Below are 21338 nucleotides of genomic sequence, written 5' to 3' on the forward strand. Positions count from 1 at the left end.
ATACGATCGTAGGCAGTAGGCCCAGAATACCCGTGATCCCCAACATCCAGATGCGTGAAGCCTAGCTGCGCTGAAGGCAGAGGTGACCATTATGTGAACAACATATGGTCAATTCACAAGGTCTCTTATCATGTCATATTGTCATAATGTCCTAATATTTCACAATGGTTTTTATTGTTTTTCAAGCAAAAAATGTCCTAAAATAATACTACTCTGTATGCTATGTTTATTGTGTTATCGTAACCAACCAGCAAAGACCTGCGCCGAATGCCTAAGAGTCGGTTAAGCCGAGCTGCCGGGTCGTGATATATTAGGACATTATGACAATATGACTGATAAGAGACCTTGTGAATTGACTAATTGTTTCTTTTAGTTGCAGTCCACCATACAAGAGATCCATAATAAGAATTGGACGTAGTATAGCCGTATACATCCATTTAACTATGTTGGGACTAAGTCCCAACTTTTTTTTATAGGCCACCGTTGCCCTCTTAACCCTGTGATGAATATTCAGTTTCCTTGATAATTTAGAGTTCAGGATAATACCTACTAGATATTTTGCATGATTTCGCAGTTTTTCAAACGCGGAAGTCTGAAGCTTGGAATCTTGGTCTTTGCCATGAAGAGTACACGTTCTGTTTTGCTTGGGTTTACCTCAAGACAGTGGCTTAATTGTCGAGATACCCTAGAGCTGTGGTCATAATATCACTAATCACATCCGAAAACGATCCTGATACGAGTATCACCACATCGTCCACATAAGCGACAATTTTTATCCATTTTTTGTCTAGTTCAATGATAATCGAGTTAACCTTGGTGCCAATTGTCTACATTCCAGTTCCACTTAATTTTAGACGAATATAAGCTTGATACTAATTCAGATTCTAATTCAGAAAAATCAAATGGAGTACGAAAAGTTTCAGCTAACGAAATTCTAAATCAAACTTAAGCTAAAGGAAATATATATTATATATAGAATTATAATTAAAAACAATTTTTTCCTGTTTTTCTCTTTATGGAAACGGTATTTTTATACCCACAATCAAAAAAGATTTTCTGAATTTGTAAAGAATTTGCATGAATTGAATACGTTTTAAGTAACAAGGATTTAACTCTATGCATTAATTTGCAATGAAAACATTTTTGAAATGGTTTAGATATTAAATTTTATTCGATTTCAAAAAAGGAAGTTTTAGTGAATTCTTTCTTTGTTTACCAGGCAATATTATAAACTGTATTACCGACATTAAACTCAGACGAACTTTGTTTTTTTTTTTTTTTTGTAAATTGACACATTAATTTAACATACTGGTGATTTTATTAAACAATATGAAAATTCGAACAATGTAGTGAAATATTTAAAAAATAGCTCCGAAGATAAAGCAGTTGTGTATGTACTGCCATCTAACATCCGGCGCCAAATATATTTAAAAAACGTTCCAATAAGAATCTACAGCTATCCAACATGTGGCAGCACTAGTTGCTTTCGGCAATCTGACAAGATTGTAAAAAAGTAGTCGAATAAAAAATTAGTCATCGTTAGTTGGTGGAAGGTAGCACACAATATTTTTCGGATAATGTTTTAAAATTGGAAAAAAAGAAAAAGAATTATTTTTTTGTGCAAAAACAAAATAATTTATTTAAAACTATAAACAAAGTAAAACAAAAAAAAACCAAAACATACGTTCGGTGATAAATGTGAGTAAACATGAATTGCCAAGAAAACCATATGTGAAAAAAGAAAATTTTGCAATATCAGTGAAAAAGAAAAAATTAAAAAAAAATCAACAGAAAAAATTGGTAAAATCCACAGATTTAGAAGGAAAAAAAAGAGTTATAGGACAGGCAAAGCCTAAATAAAAAGCACCTACAAAAAAGCTGCAAACGAAAACTAAAAAACAAAGAAATACAAAAATAAAGAGAAACGCAAGAAGGGAATTATGAAAAGTCAGCTGCAGTTAGCAGAGCTTACAGAGATTTCGAACTTCTTTATACAAAATACAAGATAAAACGTTTTGTATATTGTATTGTTTTTTTGTTGTTTCTTTCAGCCAGAGTCAAGTGCGTAAAGTGAATTTTTAATTAAAAAGATTTTGTATTGACACAAGCATTTCGTTGAAAGTTTTTTTTTTTTTATTTTTACATAATTAATAAATAAAAACGGGTTTTTATAAATAATAATAAAGATAAGTTTTTGTTTGTTTTCGATTTTGTTTTTATTTGTGAAAAGCAAATAATCATATGAATAAAACAAACAACAAGTGTACATTTTGTTTTCTTTGATGGTATAAATTTGCAAAAAAAAAAAAAATAAACTGTATTAGTCGAACCACAAAAATATAATAAACTTTTCATACGGTACAACAAGTAAAGAAAATAATATTTGCACCGCAAAATTTTTCAAGAAAACAATTTTAGTTTTTATGTTTTTTTTCTCTTTTTATATTTTGAACTACATACAATGTTTTGGTTTGAAAAAAAATGTACTTGTTGTTGTTGGCTATGTGTGTTTGAGAGTGAGTGTGTTTGTGTGTGTGTGTCCACATAACACTAAATAATTACAATGTTGCCATACAATTTAAATGTTCAAAAAAAAAAACACCGTTGTGCATTTTTATGTTTAAAAATAAATTTTAAATAAAGCTTACATTTTATTGTTTGAAACTTTTAGATCGTAATTTTGTAGGTAGATTTGCATAAAATAACAAATGGACTTTAAAATTACAAATGAATACCTATACAATTTTAGAATAAATCGCCAACCTTGTTATTTTTAAAACACATGAAAGTCAAAAACAATCAATCAAAAAAACTATGTCTAAATTTAACCTGGAGTATGATGTAGGTCAATAGAAGCTTATGGAGCACATGTACTAATTAACTCTTATTTCGAATAAATAAACAGTCCTTATAAACGCCATTAATACGTAGTCTGGTTATGTGTTAACCAATAGATATACTGACATTTTTCATACTAAAATAATTTTAACTGACAGTATAACTATTAGTTAACATTACGCAGGGCCTCATTTAGTTAAACAAATCGACAAAGGTTTTTAAAAAAATTGTATTGAAAAAATTTCCAAATATTTTTAATAGTATGAAATAACGCCCACTCTTGGAAAAGTTCGTATTTGTTTGATACTATTTTATGTTAAAAAGTAATCCTTGGTTAATTTGATACTTTGAAACAATTTACAGGTTTTTAAATAACCATTTTTTTTCTGTAGAAAATTGTATGTATAACAGGTTTTTTCTATAGGAAAATGTGTACATGACAGTTTTTTCTATAGAAAAACTTGTGTATAACGGTTGTTTCTATTGGAAAACTTGTGTATAAGTTTTTTCTATAGAAAGATTTCTGAATAACAGTATTTTTTTATAGACAAAATTGTGTATAACAGTTTTTTCTATAGAAAAACGTGTGTATAAAAGGTTTGCTATAGAAAAATGTGTGTATAATAGTTTTTTCTTTAGAAAAACTTATGTGTAACAGTTTTTTCTATAGAAAGATTTCTGTATAACAGCTTTTTCTACAGAAAGATTTGTGTATAACAGTTTTTTCTATACAAAGATTTGTGTAAAGTAGTTTGTTCTATAGAAAACTTGTGTATAACAGTTTCTTCTATAGTAAAACTTGAGTATACCGGATTTTTCTATAGGAAAACATCTGTATAACAGTTTTTTCTATAGAAAGATTTGTGTAAAGCAGTTTGTTCTATAGAAAAATTTGTAACAGTTTCTTCTATAGAAAAACTTTAGCATACCGGTTTTATCTATAGGAAAACATGTGTATAACAGTTTTTTCTATAGAAAGATTTGTGTATAACAGTTTTTTTTATAGAAAAACATGTGTATAACAGTTTTGCTATAGAAAAATGTGTGTACATATACAGCTTTTTCTATATAAAAACTTGTGTATAACAGTTTTTTCTATAGAAAAAATTGTGTATAATAGTTTTTCTATAGAAAGATTTCTGTATAACAATTTTTTCTATAGAAAGATTTGTGTATAACAGTTTTTTCTATATAAAGATTTGTGTATAACAATTCTTTTCTATATAAAGAGTTTTTTCTATTGGAAAATTTGTATATTACAGTATTTTCTGTAGAGAAATTTGTGCACAACAGGTTTTTTCTATGGAAAAATAAATTTTCTATAAAAAAGTACTATTTTGAATATTTTTTTAAATTGAAATGAAATTTTCCATCCCCCGATAAGACCGTTAGAGTCCTCATTATCCCGAAAATATGTCTTAATTTATTATTATGTATTATTGTAATTTGTAATTTAGAAATTTTGAGCTATTCTGCTGAAATATAATAAGTTTAATAAGTCAAATCATTGCTAAAATTTGGGCTCCTCAAATAATCCTACTATTTTCTTAGCAATTAAAGGTTAATGTAATATTTCCAAATTTATAAAGAATTCGTTAAAAAAGTTTATATTTCAACAGTTTCCTGGACAGTTCTTTTATACAATTGACTTTCAATACTATAAAATTATTTATAAAAATATGTATACGAAGGGTCGATAAGTCCAAAGGTTCGAAACAAATATTTCGAATCAAGTTGATTTTTAAAATCAAGTTAAATTTTTGGTATCTCAGAATTCATTACGAATTAATTCATAGGCTTAATTCCTCAGTATTTCAATCATATTGACTTCATTCCTTTGAGAATTATTTCTTTATATAATTAATGCATTATTGAATCATTCAAGTTTTCTTTAATTCAAATCTAATACACAACAAGTAAGAGAGCTATATTCGGCTGTGCCGCATCTTATATACCCTTCACCAAATTATACTTCAAAATAAAAATTTTAAATATTTTTAGGTAAACAAAAATTTTTTTTCCAAAGTTGTTTTTTTCATTTTTTGGAAAATTTCTTTTTTCGAATTGTTATTAAAAAATTTTTTGGTTTTTACATTTTTTTTAACTATTAATGTCTTAGTACTCCAGATATATGTAGGTCAAAAACCGAGGTTGTCCTGGTTTTGCTTTTTTCGAAAGCATGTCTGACAGAATTATTGAAGATTTGGATCCCCAAGATATCTGGGGTCTTCAGAAAATTGATTTCAACAAACACGAGGACAGACAGACAGACGGACATATCTTTATCGACTCCGCTATCTATAAGGATCCGGAATATATATACTTTATAGGGTCGGAAAATTATATTGTGGAAATTACAAACGGAATGACAAACTTATATATACCCTTCTCACGAAGGTGAAGTGTATAATAACTCAATAAAATTTATTGAATGATTAAATTGTTATTCAATATTTTAACTAAATTTAGATTAGATTTGAATTAACAAACATTTATGCCCAGTTTTTGACTTGTTATTTAAATACGTATTTAGTTAATTTTAACTTAAAATTAAGTTGTATTTAAATACAGTTTGAGTTTTTCAGTGCTACATAATTTGTCTTATTTAAATAAGATAAAAGTATGGTAGCACTACTAAATATCAAAAATTTATCGATAGTTTTGCTTAAAACAGCTGTTCAACCAAAACAAAAATTGATACATTTTGCCCAATAAGAAATAAAAGTTTATTAAACAATAAAATTATTGGTAGGAAAATGCACAAAAGAAGCTCCAATTGCCCCGCATCGGAATTGTAGTTTTTGCAAGACGCTTTTTTTAGCAAGACGCTGTTGTTTGTTTTTTTTTTTACTACAATAGAGTGAAAAAAAAACCAAACAACAAAAGTCAGCTGTCAAAAACATATGGTAGTTTATGAAACTTAAATAGAATTTAAATGACCAACGTTGGCCATTTAAATATCATTTAAAAAAGCACTGAGAAACTCATTTTCGTATTTAAATAGAACTTAAATATAATTCATATTTAAATACGAAGTCAAAAACTGGCTCTTAGGCCCTAATTTTCACCAAAGTGATATTTATATGGATAGCAAAATCAATATGTCAAAGATTTTCAAAATTTTTTTTTGATTTTCATACAAAATTTTCAAATTATGAAAGTCAAATCAAATGCGTTTTTTATTAATATTTTAAGGCATATCGAAAAAATCCTCTGATTTTTTTTAAACAAAAACCCGTTAGAATTCTCACAAAAGACTGAAATATTTTTTCCCCACTAGATTGCTAAAATCTTTTTAAACTTGCTGAGAAAACAGCTAAATTATCATCACTCATGAGTAGTGGTGTGTTGCTTTTTATTCAGTTGGAAAAGCACTGGTAACGATTTCATTAGTACGAGTATAAGGAATCTATAAAACGCTTGCTGGCTGGCTGACTGGCGGGTCGATACAGTAGAAGTAGAAATACAAAACGTACGGCAAACGCAAGTGCGCGACTTGTTCATTAAATTTAAAAATAATTGTTCCGATTTTTTAGTTGTTACTCATCCAACACCAAAAGAAAAAAAGAAAAATAATACTGTGATTTGTTGGTGCAAATTCTTTACAAGAAATTTAAAATAACACCAGAAATTCTAATAAGAAAAAAACAAATAAGTAAGTTCTTTTTTGTGTTAAATCCTCTATGAGGAAAAATAAAGGCAAAAATAAAATAAAAAAGAAAAATAAAATAAAAACAATGCATAATTGTGTATGTATGTCACTCGTATGCGTGTAGAAGAAGAATTTAACAGTGTCAGTGTGTGTGTTTGTATTTGCTGTAAAAAAAATTATGCGCAAGTTTTTGATTTTTTTTTTGCGTTTGTTCTACTACTCGAGTTCTGTTTTAGGTCGCAGCGCCGTTAATAGGTTCAAAAAGGTGTTGCAGGTAATTTGTTGCCACTCTGTTGCTTGTTTCGTGTATCTGTGAGTTTGTGTTGTGTATGTAGTTTCTCATTATCAAATATTCACCCCCTTGACATAACAAAAAAAAATATCTATACATTAGCAATAAAATTATAACAAAAACGAAAATGGAGCAACAACAAAAGTGGTAGCAGCAGCCGCACAACCCCCACTTAAAGCTTACACATCAACAGGCACACACACTCTCGACATTTTCTATCTCTCTATTTTTACAGTGTACCCAAATTCATCGACCCAATAATTTAAGTCAACCTGTTTGCAACTCTGCACTAGTAGTGTTGTATTCTCCTCGTCGCAATAATAACAAAAACAAACATAAAAACAACAACAAACTGAGTTTGTCATAATATTTGTTTTCCTTTTCTTTTTTCCTCTGTCCGTCTGTCTGTTTTTTACCGTTATTTATGCTCATCATATTAAAATACGTTGAACAAAGTGTTAACTATTTATTCAAAATAAAACACTCGTGCAAATAATTTATAAATATTTACTAACTACATTCACACAGTTCTAAGAAAACAATTTTTTATTTAATCAAGTGCTTGAATTAAAAACAATTTAATTATATTTTTTTTTTCTATTAAAAACAATTTCCTTTAATTATTTTTTCTTTATTAAAAACAATTTTCTTTTATTTTGCAGAGAAAAAAAATATATGGTAAATAGTGTGACACAATTTAATCAAGCTGTAGTTGCCATAGTTTAGTATTGTGTTTTATAATGGGAATCTAACAGATATTTTGAAGTTGACTTATTCAAAACAACTTGGTGTTATATCAAAATTTATAATGTGAGCTATTCTTTTGCTTAATTTGGTGTTGTTGACTCACAAATCAGGTCCGAAATTGTTATTAAAACTAGATATAAAAATATATGTCGGCCACGCCTATTGTCGAGTGGGCGGGGATTCAAAGTTGAGCATATTTTCGATTATATCTCGGAAACTAAATATTGTTCATAGACACAATACTTACATATGTGCATATAAGGAAAATTTTAAATTTTTGTAGAATCGTATTTCTGTATTTCTTTAGTGTTTCAAAATAAAAAATACAATAATAAAGACAAATTAATAATCATTCACCTCATAAAATTATGAAAATTTAAAAGTTAATCAAGAGTGCCGAATTTCATTCAAATATTAGAGAAGAAAATATATTTTTTATTCGAATGAAAAACATTTCTCAATTTAAAAAAAAAAATATTCAAACAAGTTAATTAATCGAATAGATTTATTTTCAAGCTAAAATTAAAGCAAAAACTTTACTTAAAAAAAATTGGACAAAACTAATTCAATGAACCAAGACCAATAGGTTATAATTTTATTCCAAGTTGGTTGCATTGACAATTTTATCAATCAATAATTATTCCATAAAATATTTAACTACATCTATATTATTTATTGTAACCAAATAATGGTACTACATATTTTATATTAAATATTCCAATAATATTTTTTAATCGAAGAAATCTTAAAAATGTATTCACTAGAATAATATAAAAATTATGAGTTAAAATTTTTCACGATTTTGACATATTATCAGTCGTTGGAGAGGCATTTATATCTAAATTTTCTATTTACATGACTTAGTAATCCAGATATTTATAAGTAATATTAGGTAAAAACAAGTAAGAGAGCTATATTCGGCTGTGCCGAATCTTATATACCCTCCACCAATTTTTACTTCAAAATACAAATTTAAAATATTTTTAGGTAAACAAAATTTATTTTTTTTCTAGTTGTTTTTTTCATTTTTTGGAAATTTTTTTTTAAATTTTGAATTTTTTTTTCTAAATTTTGAATTTTTTTTTCTAAATTTAAAATTATTGTTTTTGGTGAAAAAAAAATCGTGTTCCGATTTTGACTCATTGTAGGTCCAACTTATGGTCTTATATGGTCTTTATATCTATCATTACATATCCATATTGTCTATATTAATGACTTAGTAATTCAGATATAGGTCAAAAATTGAGGTTGTCCTGGTTTTTTCCTCATATCTCAGCCATTTGAGGACCGATTTTGCTGATTTTAAATAGCAAACTTCTCGAAAGCATGTCTGACAGAATTATTAAAGATTTGGATCACGAAGATATCTGGGATCTTCAGAAAATTGATTTCAACAGACAGACAGATAGACGGATATGGCTTAATCGACTCCGCTATCTATAAGGATCCAGAATATATATACTTTATAGGGTCGGAAAATTAAATTGTTGAAATTACAAACGGAATGACAAACTCATATATAAAAAAGATAACTTAGCCGATATTTAATAGCAACCGTACCAAGTCCAATCATGTTTGTAAGCTATTTGGTTCAACAGACAGACGGACATAGCTGTATCGACTCCGCTATCTATAAGGATCTAGGATATACATTTTATGGGGTCGAAAATTAAACCATTTATTATATAGCAGACATTAAGGAACTTTTGAAAGCGGTTTTTTTTTATATTTTATCTGTCATTTTAGTGTAAACATCAACGTTTTTTATTTGGTGAAAGTGCCTTGGCAGTCAATGTGTTAAAGCTGAGCAGTTATTTTGGCTCGGAATTCAAATGTTGCCGGAGAGATTGGAAAAGTTCATAGCTAACAATGGCAAATACTTCGAATAAATTTATATTGAATACACCCAATAAAAGACAAGAGATTAAGCTTTCAGAGCTATAAATCATGATCATATGTGGTCATGATAAAGAAAGATTTTGATTTTTTTAGTAAATGTGTGCCCAGGACGTAGGTAAAAATGTCTGAACTTTTAGATCCGCTCAATCGAAAATATTTTAACAAAAATATCTATTTGATATTTTTTGGAGTTACAACTTTAATATTTAACTGATTTGTTATTATTTGATTAAATGAAGTTTGTTACATCCCTGATCATAAGCCCATGTTCTAGGGTATTCAATCGATTAACCGTTAATCGGTTAACCGATTAATTTTGGACGGTTAACTGTTCGAATAATTTAAAATTGCCGATTTTCAAATAACAAATAAACCGATTAATTTGTGTCGATTAACCGATTAACCGAAATTCCTTTTTTTACACTTTAACATATTTTTTTTGTATTTATTTTTTCCGTTTCTATTCAAATACAAATTTCAAATTAAAATTAGATATTTTTTGGAACATCCAATAAACATTTTTAGTGAGTATAACAACTGATATATTTAATTTACATGTATTTGAAACTATGTATGTATTTACATGTATAGACGAAACTTTTTTAGAAATGAGTCTTTTAGTTATCAGAACTAAATTAAACTATTAAAAGTATTCAAAATATAAAACAATCCAAAAAGGACTCCAATGGTATAACCAAGGATTTTATTCGCCAACATATACATTCAGCGAGAGAGTCTTTTTCCAAGAAAAGTTTTATTAAATCTAAAGAAAAAAAATCGTTTAAAAGGAAAACATTTAAATTATATTCTTTATTTAAACGATTTTTTCAGAAGATCTCACTAAAACCCTAAAAAATACACATATCATTCATTTGCTGCAACAACGTCATAATTCAAAAAAATGTTTTATGACATTTTTTGAATGTTTTATGACATTTTACTATTTCATAAAAATATAAATACATATAAATAGTAGATGTTAATATTTTTCTAATTTGTATTTATCCCAAATTTTTACTTGTCAAATATCTCATACAAAAAATAATAGACTTTTTTGAAAACTGATAAAACTATATGAAAGATTATAGAATGGCGCATATTTTGTATTACTAAGTTCAAAAAACACGGATTTTGAGTTATGACGTTGTTGCAGCAAATGAACGATATGTATTCAAAAATGATCTCAAATACCATATTTGCTGTTTTTTATATTTTTGTACACAAAATTCGTTGTTGCATTTTCAATTTAAAATTAAAATAGAAATTATTCGGTTAATCGAATAATTTTAAATTAACCGATTATTAACCGAATAAATCTAAACACTGATTAATTATTTGCTCGATTAACCGATTAAACCAGAACCCCGATTAATTGAATACCCTACCATGTTCTGAAAAGCGCATATCGCTTAAAATTTGCATTTTTGACTTGACCCTGGCTTGAAAGTGAACCCATTTGAAAACTTTCCAAAAATATGTAATTAGCAATATCATTAATTACTAACTTCAAATTTAAACGAAAATTGTTTAACGTATTTGCTTCTCTAATAAAGATTTTTAAAGCAGTTGCTGCTACTGTTACACAAAATAAAAAAAATATAAAAATTCCTTTAACCCTCATTTATAACCCTTATTTTTATTTATACAGCTAGTAGTGAATGACAGCTATTCACAAGTTTAAACACTTTACTAAGATTTACAGTAGTTAACCCTAAAGTTTAAACAATAAACGTAAATAAAATCTCAATTATTTATAAATAATTTACATTTTAAATTAAAACTTTGCTGTTTCGTGTGAATGTACGTATGTAAGTACCTACAACATCAAACATCAACATCTACTAGATACAATATAATAATAATAATAACACTTTGTAATAGTTGACTTGATTAAAATGACTTAATTACAAGTTAAAATTAATAGTTTCTTTGCACAGAAGAGACTGACTGCATGAATAACTGACAGACAAGACAATTATAATTACTAACGTCAGCTAGAGCAAATAGTACCAGAGAGCAGCGTGCACATGGTGGTTGTCTACAAATGACACTTTTTTTCTTCTTTCCTTTTTTTGTATTTAAATAATTCTTTCTTTCAACACTCTTAACACCTAATGCTTGCTGACTACATATTTATAATAATTATTGTATTATTCATCATCATCGTCATCTTCTTCATCATGGATGGCACTTATGCAATTTTACATTAACAGATGGTTGTTTGCCTGTGTTACGTACAAATCTTATTCTGGCAAAAGAGAGATGAAGAAAATTGCTTGCAAAAAGTTCTAGTTATCTGCCTGGCATAAAATATTTATAATTCTTGAGATAGTTAACAAGTTTTTTTTGCCTGTTGAAAATTATTGATTTTTTTCCCCATAAATCATTTAATTATCAACAATTATTTTGATTTATTAATGTTTTTTTATGATTTCAAAACTGTTTCATTCTTGTTTATGGAATCTTACCATTTACGAGTACATAGTATTTACATATATATTTCTGTATTTTTGTTTTGTACATGTTTTACTTTCTCTAAATATTTTTCTTTTTTCAATTAAAGAATGTGCCTTTAGATTGAAACGTTGCTATAATGTTTATTTTTTGTTCAAAATTTTGTAGACATGACACATAAACAAAAGAAAAAATTAAAAAAATAAATAATTTTATATAAAAAAAGAAATTGTTAGTGGCCAACCAAAGGTACCTTAGGGTAAATTAAAGCTTGTGTTAATATCTGGATACATAAAGAGTGAGTCAAAGAAAACTTAAACATACTTTTCCAGCCAAAACTTATCTTTGGTCCACCAAATTATTATTTTTTTAATCACGTTAGCTTTTAAATAAATGTCAGATATTATCTTTTCTAAAGCATTAATTTAAAACTGTTATTTCGGACAAATTGGAAAGTGAAAATAAAATACGTGGAAAAATATTAAAAAATTTTCAAAAAAATCCAATATGAACTTTTAAAAAAATAACAAAAGATCTGAAGGATCATTCACACTGTTTCAAAAACCATTAAACCGTATAAGGAAAACTTGAACATTGAACGAAAATCAAGATCAGGAAGAAAAACAGGTCTAACAGATATTGGAGCACGGAACACTTCTATCTGAAAAGTAGATCTCATTATTTTGTGCACAGAGACAAAGCTAATGAAGGGTTGAAGTCGTATAAAGTACAGAAAGTTCCAGATCGCAATGCGTTAAAAATTTTGAAGCAAAAGAACGAGCCAAAAAATGTATGTCAAATTTTATAAAAAATACACCTGTTTGATGAATTATGAAACATATGTACTGGCAGACTTTTCACAACCTCCGGATCAATATTTTTATGTGGCTGGACGAGGTAATGCTCAGAAAAATACCGGACAAAAAAACAAACAAAATTTCCCAAGAAGTTTATTGTGTGGCAAAAGAATCCAATCATTTCTGGCATCAGGTACGATAAAGATAGAAATATATATTGCGGAGTATCTATAAAAATGACTGTTACCTTTCTGAAAAAAGGAAAAGTAACACCTTGTCCAAAAAAAGGAAAAGGAAGCAACTAAAAAATCTTTAGTGGGAAGATTTCCTGAAAAAGTCTATAAATTTATAAATTGAACGGTTTAAGTTTTATTTAACTTAATACAAGTATAACTTTTTTTGGATCACTATTTATATATAAGTTTGTCATTATTTTGTTAGCATGTCCGTCTGTATGGTGAAATCAACTTTCCGAAGCTCCAAATTACTTACAGGATTAATTCATTCATATATCCTCTATAGTCCCGCTTATGTTGCTATTTTAATTTCCAACGATGTATGTATAAGGAGTGAGATCGAAAAAACCTTAACACACGTTCATCATTAAAACTTTGGCCAAACAATCAAAGGTCTTCCGTCAAATTGATTCCAATGTTATTAAAGAGCATCGGTAGTTCAGGTAGAAGGTATGGTCCACATGATGTTTCTAAATTCAGTAAATAGAAAGCATTTTCAAAAGAGCTCCCAACACATCCGGTAGGAAAGCAGTCCGGTTAGCTCAGTACTCGGATTATTTGGCACAAAAAGTTAAAGCTATTACAGGTTTAAAAACATACAAAACTCAAAAAGTTCCTGACAGGAACTCTGCTAGCACGGATGACGAAACGTATTTTCTGGAAAATTTTTCGCAGCTTCCGGGTTAATATGTTTCTAGGTTTTATATTGCTGCTGCTCGAGGGAATATTGTAGAAAACTTTAGGATCCAAAATCAGAAAATGTTCCCAAAAAGTTCTTGGCATGGCAAGCAATATGCAGTTGCGACAAAAGAAGCCAATCATTTGTTACCAATGGCTCTATAAATATCGAAATTTACATCAAGGAATTTTTACAAAAGAGGATGCTTCCATTCATAAGACTTCTTAATGTGTCCACTTATTTTTGGCCTGATTTTGCATCCTGTCACTAAGCAAGGTCTTGAGTGGTACAAGAGCAATAATGAGGTATTTGTATAAAGAGAGGCAAATCCTCTAAACTGCCTGGAGCTAAGGTCATTGGAGAGATATTGGGCTCTTGTTAAAAGGTGTCCAAAAGTGTGGTCGATTTTAAACGGAGATGGAACAAAGTGACAGAAAGCACTATAAAAACCTAAAGGGAAAGGTTTCCGGAAAAGATTCATAAATTCATCACATTATGAACCATAAAAAGAACAAAACTGTAGGTTTAGTGGTTTCTTTTTTTTATTAACATTTATGTATGTTAACATTTTTTCGATCTCACTCCTTAATTTGTCGTGGTTTTTTGCTTATATAGGAACTGAACCAGAGTTATTCCCGATATATTGGTGTATATATATCAGTCATATTTGTGGAAATAACAAAACGGTATGACAAACTTTTACCACTCATTGTGAAGGTTATAAATAAATTGTTTCAATCCAAATCTTTATTTGCTCAATGTCAGGCAATAGTAGTAAAACTCAAAAGTAGCAGTAATAATACTGAAATCACTATTATTGACATACAGGGACTGTCACAAGGTGTTTGTTATTGTTAAAAAGTTAATGAAATAACCGGCTTTTGACACAAATTATATTGAATATTTGTATTTATGTACGATAATCTTTTAAATATAAGCCAAATATGTATATGGGACAGATCAGTTATCTAAATATATACTACATATACAAATGCATGTTTCTGCTGGTATATGTAAATGATGGCAAAAAAATATTTAAAAAAAAGTCAATGTTATAGCAAGAATCATACCAACAAAGGCTCTTTTAGACGACTCGTTGGTTGGTGGGCTGACTTGTTTATTTGTATATTTAGGTGATTGTCTGTCCGTCAAACTGTTCGGGTTAACATGAACAAAAAAAAAATACTAATAATACCACCATAACAACCGATATTTAATTATTGTTTGTAGCTTATTTTTTTTATTTATTTATCCAAACCAATATCTATATTTAAGTATGTATAATTCTGTTATTTTTTTTCATTTCATTTCGTTTAAATTTAATAATACAAATAACAATCGTACGAATGTCTTGTACGTACAACAATGCGATAACTTAAAGTACTCGTGTTTACTCATTGTATATCGTCACCTAAAATGCAAAACAACGTATCATCAAAAAATTCGAAATTGATTTTATTATTGATTACGATTCACTACATAATATTCTTCATTTAATTTGTTATTATCAAAAATAACCAAGTTATAACCAAAATTTAAAACAAAGTGTCAACAAGTGCACGATTTTTTTTTTAAACAAATTAGTGTATAAAAATAGTATTTTTCCTTATTTTAGGAAAAATAAAAAACAAGTAAAAAAAAAAAACAAGTAATCTTATATACCCTTCACAAAATTATACTTCAAAATACAAACTTTTTTTAAATTAATTTTTTTTTTTAAATTTTAAAAAAAATTTGATTTTTTAATTTTTTTTGGTGAAAAAAAAAATCGGGTTAAAAAATATTTTTTCCGATTTTGACCCATTGTAGATCCAACTTACTATGGTCTTATATACGTCGGGTCAAAGGTCTTTGAAATATCTATCATTAGATATCCATATTGTCTATATTAATAACTTAGTAATCCAGATATAGGTCAAAAATCTAGGTTGTCCTGGATTTTTCCTCATATCTCAGCCATTTGTGGACCGATTTTGCTGATTTTAAATAGGAAACTTCTCGAAACCATGTCTGACAGAATTATTGAAGATTTTGATCCCGAAGATATCTGGGGTCTTCGGAAAATTGATTTAAACAGACAGACGGACATGGCTGAATCGACTCCGCTACCTATAAGGATCCAGAATATACATATATACTTTATAGGGTCGAAAATACATACAGTGGTTGACAAAACAATGGAAACTTTTCCAAATATTGCATTAGTGGCCTAAAATCTGAAATAATTTTTTAAAAATTTTTAACATTTTTGTAGTATTTTATTTGTATACTTTTATTAACTTAATTTAACAAAAAACAAAGGACATAATTAATTAAATTCTAAAAATGAGAAAACAAAATTAAAAGATTTCTTTATTACGGCATTGACAAAACAATGTAAACTTAGGTATTGTTTTAACAAACATGGTCTAAACTTTGCAATAACTCAATATTTTGTTGGGTATCCCTTATTTTTTATAACTGCTACACATCGACGATGCATTGAACCAATTAAAGAGTCAATGGTCTCCTTTGAAATATTTTGCCATTCCCTTATAACCGCCTCCGATAAATCTTCCTTCCTGGTGTAATTTTGGGTCCTTATTTTACGATCTACAATTTCCCATAGATTTTCTATGGGATTGAGATCTGGCGATTGGGTAGGCCACTTCAAAACACGTACCTCGTTGGATTGTAACCACTCGGTTACAACCCTAGAGGTGTGTTTCGGGTCGTTGTCGTGTTGGAATCTCCAAACTAGGGGCATATTTTCCTCAGCGTATGGATACATAACATCGTTTAATATGGTTCAGAATCCTATACCTGTCTGGTATCTTTTATAATATGAATTGGGCCCATACCTTGCCCTGAAAAACATCCCCATACCATAATATTGCCACCGCCAAACTTTACAGTCTTATTTGTGTACTTTGGATCTAATCTTTTTCCCTTTGGTCGTCTTACAAATGTTCTCCCATCACTGCCTCTTAAATTGTATTTGGATTCATCGGAAAAGAGGACAGTATTCCATTTCTGTATCGACCAGTTTAAATGATCCCTGGCAAATTGTAGACGAGCAGAACGGTTCTTTTTGGAAATGAGTGGTTTTTTTCACAGGACGATAGCAACCAAGACCAGCCTCATTTGCCCTGCGACTAACTGTTCGGGTACTTATTTCTAATTTTAGGCTATTATCAACCTCTCGAGCAGTTATTTTTGGGAATTTCTTGAACTCTCTCGCTATTAAATTATTTTGTCTAGGAGGTCTTACACCTAAATGTTGAGTTTTTACAGAACCGGTCTCACGAAATTTCTTTATAATTTTAGAAACTGCCGATTTATTTATTGAATATTTGTCACAGATACTTTTTTGTTTTAAACCAGCTTTAAAATCGTTAATTATTTTATTTTTTAAGTCTTCACAAATCTTAACTTTAGCCATTTTCGTTAACTTTGAAAAAAGCAATTATGCGAAAAACTTAGAAAAAGAAATTGTGAAAAATTACCAGAATTTAAAAATAAAATAACTGTAACAGGATGATTTTTACATTGTTCTTTTAAATATTATTTTCGTTTTACAATTCCTTCTTGCAGAAGTTTAAAAGTTTCCATTGTTTTGTCAGTAGCGAAATATTGAATATCTTTAATTTTGTTCTCTTTTTTCAGAATATAATTAATTATGTTGTTTGTTTTTCAGTTAATTTATATAAATAAAACTATACAAGTAAAATACTAAAAAAAAAAATTATTTTAAATTTTGGGCTACATATGGAATATTTGGAAAAGTTTCCATTGTTTTGTCAACCACTGTATATCCTTCTCACGAAGGTGAAGGATATAAAAAAAATTATTTAAATTTTTATTTGTTCATGCAAATTTATATTGTTGATACGTTAGTTTGGTTTTAGGAAATAACGATACAAAGTGTGTTTTAAAAAAACTATTTTTTTTATATAAAATAGATTTCTAATTTCATTTTAAGTCAGATTTGAACAATTTAGTTTCAATATCTCAAGTAGTTTTCATTTTATATCATTTTTTTGCTGCTCCTATAACCATATGAAAAGTGATGTTACGTTATTTTGCATTTTAAGTGACGATATATTCATATGTGTACTATATTTATATCATATTTATTTTATTTTATTTTATTTAATTATTGTATTATTATTATTATAATATGTATGCATATATGTTTTGTTGTTGTTGAAATGGCAAACAAAAAAACAAAAAACAACTTAAATTTTTTTGTTTTTGCCATTTCTCACACACTCATTCATTTGTAGTTCGTACATAAACTGAATTTTAATTATATTTAATTTTATTTTATTTTTTTTTTTCTTTATAATAATTTCATTTCGAAAATTTTGTTATGTGTAGTTTCTTTTTTTAATTTTTTCCCCCGATTTTTTGCTGTTTTTGAAAACGAGCCAATTGTTTTGTTTTTTTCGCTCGACAAAAACAAAAAAAAAATAAAAAATACCACCTGTAATTTTGTTTAAACAATTGTCGTTTGGTATTATTAGTAGGTTGTTGTTGTTTTCTGTTTTGTGGTATTTTGTGGTGTCAGTTTAGTAAAGAATTATTTCGTTTTATTATTGAGATATTTTTTTTTTTAAAATATAGACAAACAAGTATTTGAATTTTAATTCGGAATTGAATGTTTAACAAGGCATGGTAGCGACAAGTTGTTTTGTTTTGAGGAGATGACAAACATCTTCAATGTTTTCTGATATAATACGCAATATTGGCCCATCTACTCAAAATTACTATAAGGACATATGGCCACCAAGTTTAAATTCGAAAAACCAACATAACAATGAGTGCCTTATCATGATAATCCGAAATATTATGATAGGCACACTTTTGTTGAGATAATCCCCTTTAAATATAAAGAGTGAGCTAGAAAAAGCTTATACATACTTGTATTAAGTTAAATAAAACTTAAATCGTTTAATATAAAAATTCTTAAAAATACGTAAATTTATTAACTTTATTCAGATCTTTATAAATTTATCCACTTTTTCCCATTAAAGATTTTATAGTTGCTTCTGTTTCCGTTTTGGACGAGGTGGTCCACTTACGCATAAAATCGCACATGTCCTTTTATACCTTTCCTGTGTTCTTTAATTATTTTTTTTTACAAGAACCCAGTACCTTTCCACAGGCCGAAGTTCTGGACAATTAAGTGGATTTGCCTACCGTGGTACAAAATTGACATTCATCCCTATCGGCAATAACATGTGAAATTTTGTTCCCATGAAATATCCATTTCATTTTGCTATCGTGATATTTTCATGAGCTTTTCATTCACAATAGTTGATTTTGTTCGTAACAGCAGCTTATTGTTTACAAAATTCCATCTAAAAGTTTCACAACCTGGGGAATATTTTCACGTGAACAAAGTTGATGAACGAGAAATGAGAAAAGGGTATATATTTCATGTGAAATATTGATTCGCGATAGGAATGGCATGATGCCTAATCGAACCAGAAATATCAAAGCACTCTGTGCTGTTTTAAGAAAAGTAAGAACCATTTTTTAGGCACTCCTTAATATATATTTCTGATGTTTATTGTGCCTGATGTCACAAATTGACAGATTGACTTCTTTTGCCACAACTGCAAATGGCTTGACACACAAGAAACTTCTTGGGGAAATTTAAATGTTTTTTTGTCCGATATTGTTCTTGAACATTGCGTCGTCCATCAGCCACGTAAAATCTTGACCCGGATGTTGTGAATAGTCTGCCAGCGCATAAGTTTCATCATCCATCTTTACCGCATTGCGATCTGAAATTCTCTGAACTTTATACGACTTCAACCCAGCATTATCTCTGGCTCTGCGCACAAAAGAATCAGATCATTTAACTTTATGAGCTGCTTTTCTGATAGCAGTGTTCGGTTCTATTCGAAAGATTTGTTCGACTTCTTTTTGCTTTACCAATATCTGTTAGACTTTTTTTTCTTCCTCATCCAGGTTTTCTCCTGGATGAAGCCTTATGTACGCCGTTGCAAAGGAGTTTATTGGATATATTAAAAATTATATTGATGTTAATAAAGCAAATCAAAACAAAGAGCTGCTGTGCTGAATTGTTTATGTTAATAAACTTCACCTTCGTGAGAAGGGTATATATAAGTTTGTCATTCCGTTTGTAATTTCCACAATATAATTTTCCGACCCTGTACAGTATATGTATTCTGGATCCTTATAGATAGCGGAGTCGATTAAGCCATGTCCGTCTGTCTGTCTCTTGAAATCAATTTTCTGAAGACCCCAGATATCTTCGGGATCCAAATATTCAATAATTCTGTCAGACATGATTTCGAGAAGTTTCCTATTTAAAATCAGCAAAATCAGTCCACAAATGGCTGAGATATGAGGAAAAAACCAGGACAACCTCGATTTTTTACCTATATCTGGATTACTAAGTCATTAATATAGACAATATGGATATCTAATGATAGATAGACCTTTGCAACGACATATATAAGACCATAGTAAGTTGAACCTACAATGGGTCATAATCGGGAAAAATATTTTTTAATTCGAATTTTCTTTTTCAACAAAAAAATTTAAAATTTAAAAAAAAAAAATTAAATTTAAAAAAAAAAATTAAATTTAAAAAAATTAAATAACAATTCGAAAATTTTTTTTTTCAAAAAATTAAAAATCAAATTTTGTTTAGCTAAAAATATTTAAAATTTGTATTTTGAAGTATAATTTGGTGAAGGGTATATAAGATTCGGCACAGCCGAAAATTACCTTTATCCCAGAAACTAGCTCTTATTAATTCAGCTATAGATAAAAAATCGAGGTTGTCCGGGTTTTTTTCTTATATCTCAGCCACTTGTCGGCCGATTGTCTCGATTTTAAATAGCAATCGATCTGGGATAATTCTCGATATATTGATGTATGAATCATGTATGTAAGTTATTTGGGGGATACGGAAAGTTGATTTCAACATACCACAATTTATATCGATCCAGAATATTTATACTTTATAATAAGTTTCATATATCGCACTCGTTCAACAATACTGTATTAACTCAAAAATTTTAAAAATTCACTTTTTGCTAGAAATCAACTAACAACACCAATATCTATTTACTGTAAAAATATCAATGTATTCCGATTACTCTTTCATCTCGAAAACCACATTTGAGACCATTTTCGTGATAATTAGTGACTACCTTGTATCTACTAAAAGATATTATTTTGAGTTAATACAAAAATTTAAATAGAAATACATCGTATGTTTTCATAAAAAAATGTATTATTTTGAATTGAGCCTTTATTCAAGTTAAAAATAATCAAATTGTTTTATTTAAATTTGGTTGTACTTTGAGTTGATACTGTTTTGTTGATAAAATAATACAAAAAATATCGAGAAGTTTCAGAAAAATGGTATTAACTCAAAAAATAGATTTATTTTGCAATAATTGCAAAAATTTTAAAGAAAAACAATGTAAATATTTCAAATTTTCAAATTCTCTTAAAAAGTAATCACAAACAGTTTTTGCCCTCTACTGAACATTTTAAAATTTTGAGTTAATACAGTATTGTTTAACGAGTGCGATATGTAAAAATCACGTGACCTAATTAGCTTCTATATAAGGCATACTTTGTTCATATTCTCAGTGTAGGGTATTATATGGCTGGGCTTGACCGACTATATATTCTTACTTTTTTATGCAATCAATTGGATTTATTGAAAATAGTTTAATTAAACATTTCAGATTGTGCAGCTATAGGTTGTCAAATA

General features: G+C 28.4%; 1 protein-coding gene across 2 annotated transcripts in view; it reads left to right on the top strand.

The window, feature by feature from the left end:
• Positions 1 to 1548: 1548 nt before the first annotated feature.
• The window catches only part of LOC135959033 (serine/threonine-protein phosphatase 2B catalytic subunit 3), a 32997-nt gene continuing 13207 nt past the window's right edge, over positions 1549 to 21338 (top strand). Inside the window, exon 1 of one of the 2 annotated variants that reach the window (XM_065510024.1) lies at positions 1549 to 1698. The gene's annotated coding sequence lies outside the window, so the exon portion shown is untranslated. Of the gene's footprint in view, positions 1699 to 6149; positions 6494 to 21338 lie in introns of those variants that run through there. The other variant, XM_065510025.1, reaches the window with a different exon arrangement.

This window comes from Calliphora vicina, chromosome 4 (assembly GCF_958450345.1).
Source record: "Calliphora vicina chromosome 4, idCalVici1.1, whole genome shotgun sequence".
Classification (NCBI taxonomy): Eukaryota; Metazoa; Arthropoda; class Insecta; order Diptera; family Calliphoridae; genus Calliphora; species Calliphora vicina.